Source organism: Bubalus bubalis, chromosome 6 (genome assembly GCF_019923935.1).
Source record: "Bubalus bubalis isolate 160015118507 breed Murrah chromosome 6, NDDB_SH_1, whole genome shotgun sequence".
NCBI lineage: Eukaryota > Metazoa > Chordata > Mammalia > Artiodactyla > Bovidae > Bubalus > Bubalus bubalis.
Genome location: NC_059162.1, coordinates 7,470,763 through 7,475,986, shown reverse-complemented (window position 1 = coordinate 7,475,986; position 5,224 = coordinate 7,470,763). Strand labels below are relative to the sequence as shown.

The 5,224-nt window shown below is 43.9% G+C and overlaps 1 non-coding gene across 1 annotated transcript; it reads right to left on the bottom strand.

The window, feature by feature from the left end:
- Positions 1 to 2,521: 2,521 nt before the first annotated feature.
- Positions 2,522 to 2,657, bottom strand: LOC112585852. Its single transcript, XR_003110427.1, has one exon. It is a non-coding gene; the product is annotated as a small nucleolar RNA SNORA70 (small nucleolar RNA).
- Between the last annotated feature and the right edge of the window lie 2,567 nt (positions 2,658 to 5,224).

The following is a 5,224-nucleotide window of genomic DNA, read 5'->3' as shown; positions in this document are numbered from 1 at the left end:
TGTACGGATGTGAGACTTGGACTATACAGAAAGCTAAGTGCCGAAGAACTGATGCTGTTGAACTGTGGTGTTGGAGAAGACTCTTGAGAGTCTCTTGACAGCAAGGAGAGTCAACCAGTCCATCCTAAAGGAAATCAGTCCTGAATATTCATTGGAAGGACTGATGTTGAAGCTGAGGCTCCAATACTTTGGTCACATGAGGTGAAGAACTGATTCATTTGAAAAGACCCTGATGCTGGGAAAGATTGAAGGCAGGCGCAGAAGGGGATGACAGAGGATGAGACGATTGGATGGCATCGCTGACTCGAAGGTCATGAGTTTGAGTACAGTCCAGGAGTTGGTGATGGACAGGGAGGCCTGGCGTGCTGCAGTCCATGGGGTTGCAAAGAGTCGGACACAACTGGGCAATTGAACTGAACTGAACTCTGCCTACGTGCTGTTGGAAAAATCCGATATTGTCCCTGAGTGATTGTTAGTTTTTTTATTTGCACAATGGGAACCATACTCACACTTCTCTCAGAATGTTGTCATGATCATTAGATGAGAGAATACCAGCAAAAGAGCTTAGGAAAACTGTAATGAACGGTATGAAAATAAACTTTATCATGAATGACAGAGGGTGTGTGTGTGTGTGTGTGTGTGTGCGGCCAGAGCTCCAGGATTATTTCTATTGCTGCTTGGTGGGTTTTTGAAGATCCTACAGGTTTGCCAGAACTACTTCTATTGGGTGACTGCAGGTGGTGGCTAATTAAGTTTTTGAATGGGCTCAAGAGCGTTCTGTATGTGGCCTGAACCCTTGCATTGCCACCTGAAATCATTTTTTGTAGTAGGTTGGATGGAGATCTGGGGGGTACCTGCGAATTTCCTTCTCGTTCTCTGCATAGGAGATCTGCTCCTATTTGGCCATGGTAACCCACGACTGATTTGACAGCCAGCAGTACTTTTGTAACTCACTGGGTCATGCATTCCTCTTTGGGTGTGCCAAGAAATCCCATATCACATGGTTGTACATCCAGGCAATTTAGACATGCACAGGTTTGAACACAGGGCCTGAGAAGAGAACTCCTTGGGGACAGACAATGCAACATAGTCCCAATACATGTCTCTGAAAGGCCGCATGGACCCGCTTGTCTCCACGTATCACCAGAGCCACTGTGGTGGGCATCTGGTAATAATAATACATTTTTTTTTAACAAATTAAAAAATATATCTATTTGAGTGCATTGGGTCTTCGTTATGGCATGTTGGATCCTTAGTTGTGGCATGTGAACTCAGCTGCAGCATGTGAGATCTAGTTCCCTGACCAGGGACTGAACCTGGGCCCCCTACATTGGGAGCTCCGAGTCTTAGCCACTGGACCACCAGGGAAGTCCAAATGACACATACTGAGAATTTACAATGTGTCCAAAATTCTAAGTACTTTTAATGAATGATCGCATTCCGTGTTTGTTTAATAGTGGGGAAATATATATAAAACTTGGAGTAGAAAATGGCAACTTTCCTACTCCAGGCTTCAATATTCTTGCCTGGAAAATCATATGGACTGAGGAGCCTACACTCCATGGGGTTGCAAAGAGCCTGACACAGCTGAGCTACTGAGCACGCACACATTCATACATAATACTCATTACTTTAACCATTTTTAAGTGTACAATTCAGCGGAATTGTACAAATTCAGTGGTATTAAGTATGTTCTAAATGTTGTGTAACCATCATCACTACCCATCTCCAGAAATTTTTCATTATCTCAAACAGAAACTCTATTCCCAAAAACTCCTCATCACCTCTCTCTTTCCAGGCTTCCCTGGTGGCTCAGATGGTAAAGCATCTGCCTGCAATATGGGAGACCTGGGTTGGATACCTGGGTTGGGAAGATCCCCTGGAGGAAGGCATGGAAACCCACTCCAGTATTCTTGCCTGGAGAATCCCCACAGACAGAGGAGCCTGGCAATCTCTATTCTACTTTTTCTCTCTATGAAATTGTCTACGTATCTCATGTAAGTGGAACAGTACAATATCTGTCCTTTTGTGACTGGCTTATTTCACTTAGCATAATTCTTTAAAGTTCACCCATACTATAGTATGTGTCAGAATTTCATTCTGTTTTTTTGACAAGAGAGTAGGATTTATTGGTGGGTGTGAGTAAGGAGGGGACAAGACAAGGCTCTCATAAATGCGGGGCCTGCCGTTCGACCAGGGGGCCACAATTAGGACATATTTGTCCCCACAGCCGTCCAGGATGAGTCACTTTCCTGCCACTATGTTTTCAAATTCACCAGCATTAAACTTAGTAAATCCCCACTTCTTAGAGACACAGATCTTCTGGTGGCCCGGGAACTTGAACTTGGCCCTGTTAGGGCCTCAGTCACATGCTCCTTGTTTTGTAGCTTGGGATGGACATTATGACTTGCTCAATGTGAACCCTGGCTACTGTGCCCAGGGGCTTTCCAAAGACACTGCACACATCTATCTGGAGCCTAGACTGGGGACAGCATGCCAGTCATGAATGTCCACTGGGAAGGGCTGACTCCAGGCTTCCTTAGGGCAACCCACAGAGGCCAGAGGCTGCATACACTAACTACCAAGGAGGCTGCTGTTTGCAGACACTGCACACCAGGACCCCACAGCGAAAAGAGCAGAATTTCATTCCTTTTCAAAGCAGAAAGATACTCCACTGTATGTACATATTATGTTTTATTGACTTGTTCATCTGTTAATGGACATCTGGGTTGTTTCCACATTTGGGCTCTTGTGAATGATACTCTTTAAAACTTTTTTAATGGAAGATGCCAAACATTTGCAAAAGCAGACCAAAAGGATGTGATAAACTCCCATGTATAATAATTATCATGGGCTTCGCTGGTGGCTTAGTGGTAAAGAATCTACCTGCCATTGCAGGAGACATGGGTTTGATCAGTCAGGAAGATTCCCTGGAGACTGAACTGGCAACTGACTCCAGTGTTCTTGCCTGGGAAATCCCATGGACAGAGAAGCCTGGTGGGCTACAGTCCATAGGGTCACACAAGGATCGGATACAACTTAGGGACTAAACAACAACTCTAATTATCAACTCATGACCAGTCTTGTTTTGTTTATATCCATACATAATTCTCCATCCCATATTATTTTGAAGACCATCTCAAATATCATAAATGCTACTGTTGTTTACATTTTACAAATGGAAAGACACAGGGAGGTTAATTATGTTACCAAGGTTACAGAGCTCCGAAGAGATGCAGCCAGGATTTAATTCAGGCAGTGTGATGGCTGAGCCCGTACTTGTGTCTTTGCTACACCTGTGCGTGTGTTTGCATAAACACACACACATGCATCAGGTCAACTCTGGGAATGTTGGAAAAGTGCATTTGGAAAAGTTTGTCTCTTCCTACATTTTCCCTAAACTTGGATGTTGCCTGGAATCTGGAATAGATAGGCATGAGTTTGAGGTCTGAGGTCTTAGTTACAAGTAGAGTTGGTGATCCCCAACCTCCAGAGTTGCTGTGAGGATCAAGTGAGATAAAGTCAGTGAAAGTGCCAGGCACTTCCTAGCATGTGGCAGGAGATCATTACCTGTGATTTCACATCCTCTCCTCGGGCAGGGGCGGGGTGGGGGCAGGGAGGGGGGAGGGGGTGTGGTGGGGGCAGGCCTACCTTCCCTCCTCAGAAGCAAATGTCAAGAAAATATGCTCTATCAGAGTATGACTCTCAGAGGTCAATGTGTAATCACTGCTAGGGGATTTGTGTTGCAAAATAAGGGATTTTATCCTTTGGTCTTGTGCAGGCTGTGGGTGAGTGCAGAACAGAGGTGTTGCAATTCCTTCTGGCCCCTGAAATCACGTATGTATGTGTATGCATGTGTGTGCACAAGTGTGTAAGACAGGCTGGTAGGTAAGTTCAGGCTTCATTCTCTGCCCTGAGCATTAATTGCTTTCTTTTCTATAAAGAATTGTGTTCAAAACAAGCAACTACTTTCTCTATCTCCATTTGCTCTTACTGGCTAAAACAGGAAGCAAAGCCCTGTTTTGGGACCCTTGTCATTTTCTAGTCCAAGGGCACAAAGCTACAGGCTAGAGGTCTGCGTTCAGACAGGTCTTGGCAAGTGCTGCTCATCTCATTCTAAATTTCTGTAGTCAGGCCCCTTGAGTTAATTTGGGAAGGGCCTGCAGAGCTCAGCGGACAACTGAGCAGGACTCACTGACTTACAACAAAGAAGTCTCAGGTAAGCTCATAATGCCCCTGCAGAGGAGGCTTGGGAGGTGGGGCTCTGCAGCCTTCAGTATATTAAGTGACAGTTAGCAAGAGTCTGATTCGCTCTTTCCTCTTCCTGGAATGCCTCTTTCTGATCTTGCCCATGGAAGTAATATTGGGTTGGCCAAAAAGGTTGTTCAGGTTTTTCTGTAACATCTTATGAAAAAAAACCCAAAAGAACATTTTGGCTAACGCAATATAATCCTTTAATGCCAAGCTCAAATACCACCTCCTCCACAAAGGTTTTCCTACATCACCACCCACTGCCACCCACTCCCACTGCCATACAGAGTAATTTCTCTCACTCTGAACCCTTATGGCATCACTTTTGTACCCTTTGAGGCATTTTTGCTGCTTTATCTCTGTATTATCTGAATCCCAGTATTAACTCTGATAGATCAAAGTGAGTTCCTTGAGAAGAGGAATCATTTCATCTATTCCTTTTACTGTTCAGACCTCTTCATAGGCACATAATTAGCAACCAATAAATATCTGTGGAATAAATATTTCATGACAGTGACACATAGTAGGCATCCAGCAAATGCATACTGAGTGTAATGACATCCCTCTCCCACGACTGGAATTTATAAGAGACTTTTTACCCTACCCTTGATATTTAGATGGAAACCAATTCCACACAACCCTTTGAGTTCTAAAATCTGTCAAAACTGCAATGGAAATAACCATAAAACTCGCCTTGAGGGAGCATGTGAGATGGTCTCAAGGTGTTACAAATATTCTAATATTTCAAAATGTGTCATTGTCTTTGTGTGTATAATATCCCAACTGTCTCCAGAAGAACGTGAAGTGTCACAAAGTAGAGTGCGTGTGTGATGATTTAAGATCATATCAATCAACATTTGGTTATCAGATATTTCCTGCTTATCAGCAGAATGATCACTGATATTCCTAACAGAGACTCTGCAGCTCCACAAGAAACCAAAACACCTTGCTTAAAGATACAATGGCTCCAGAA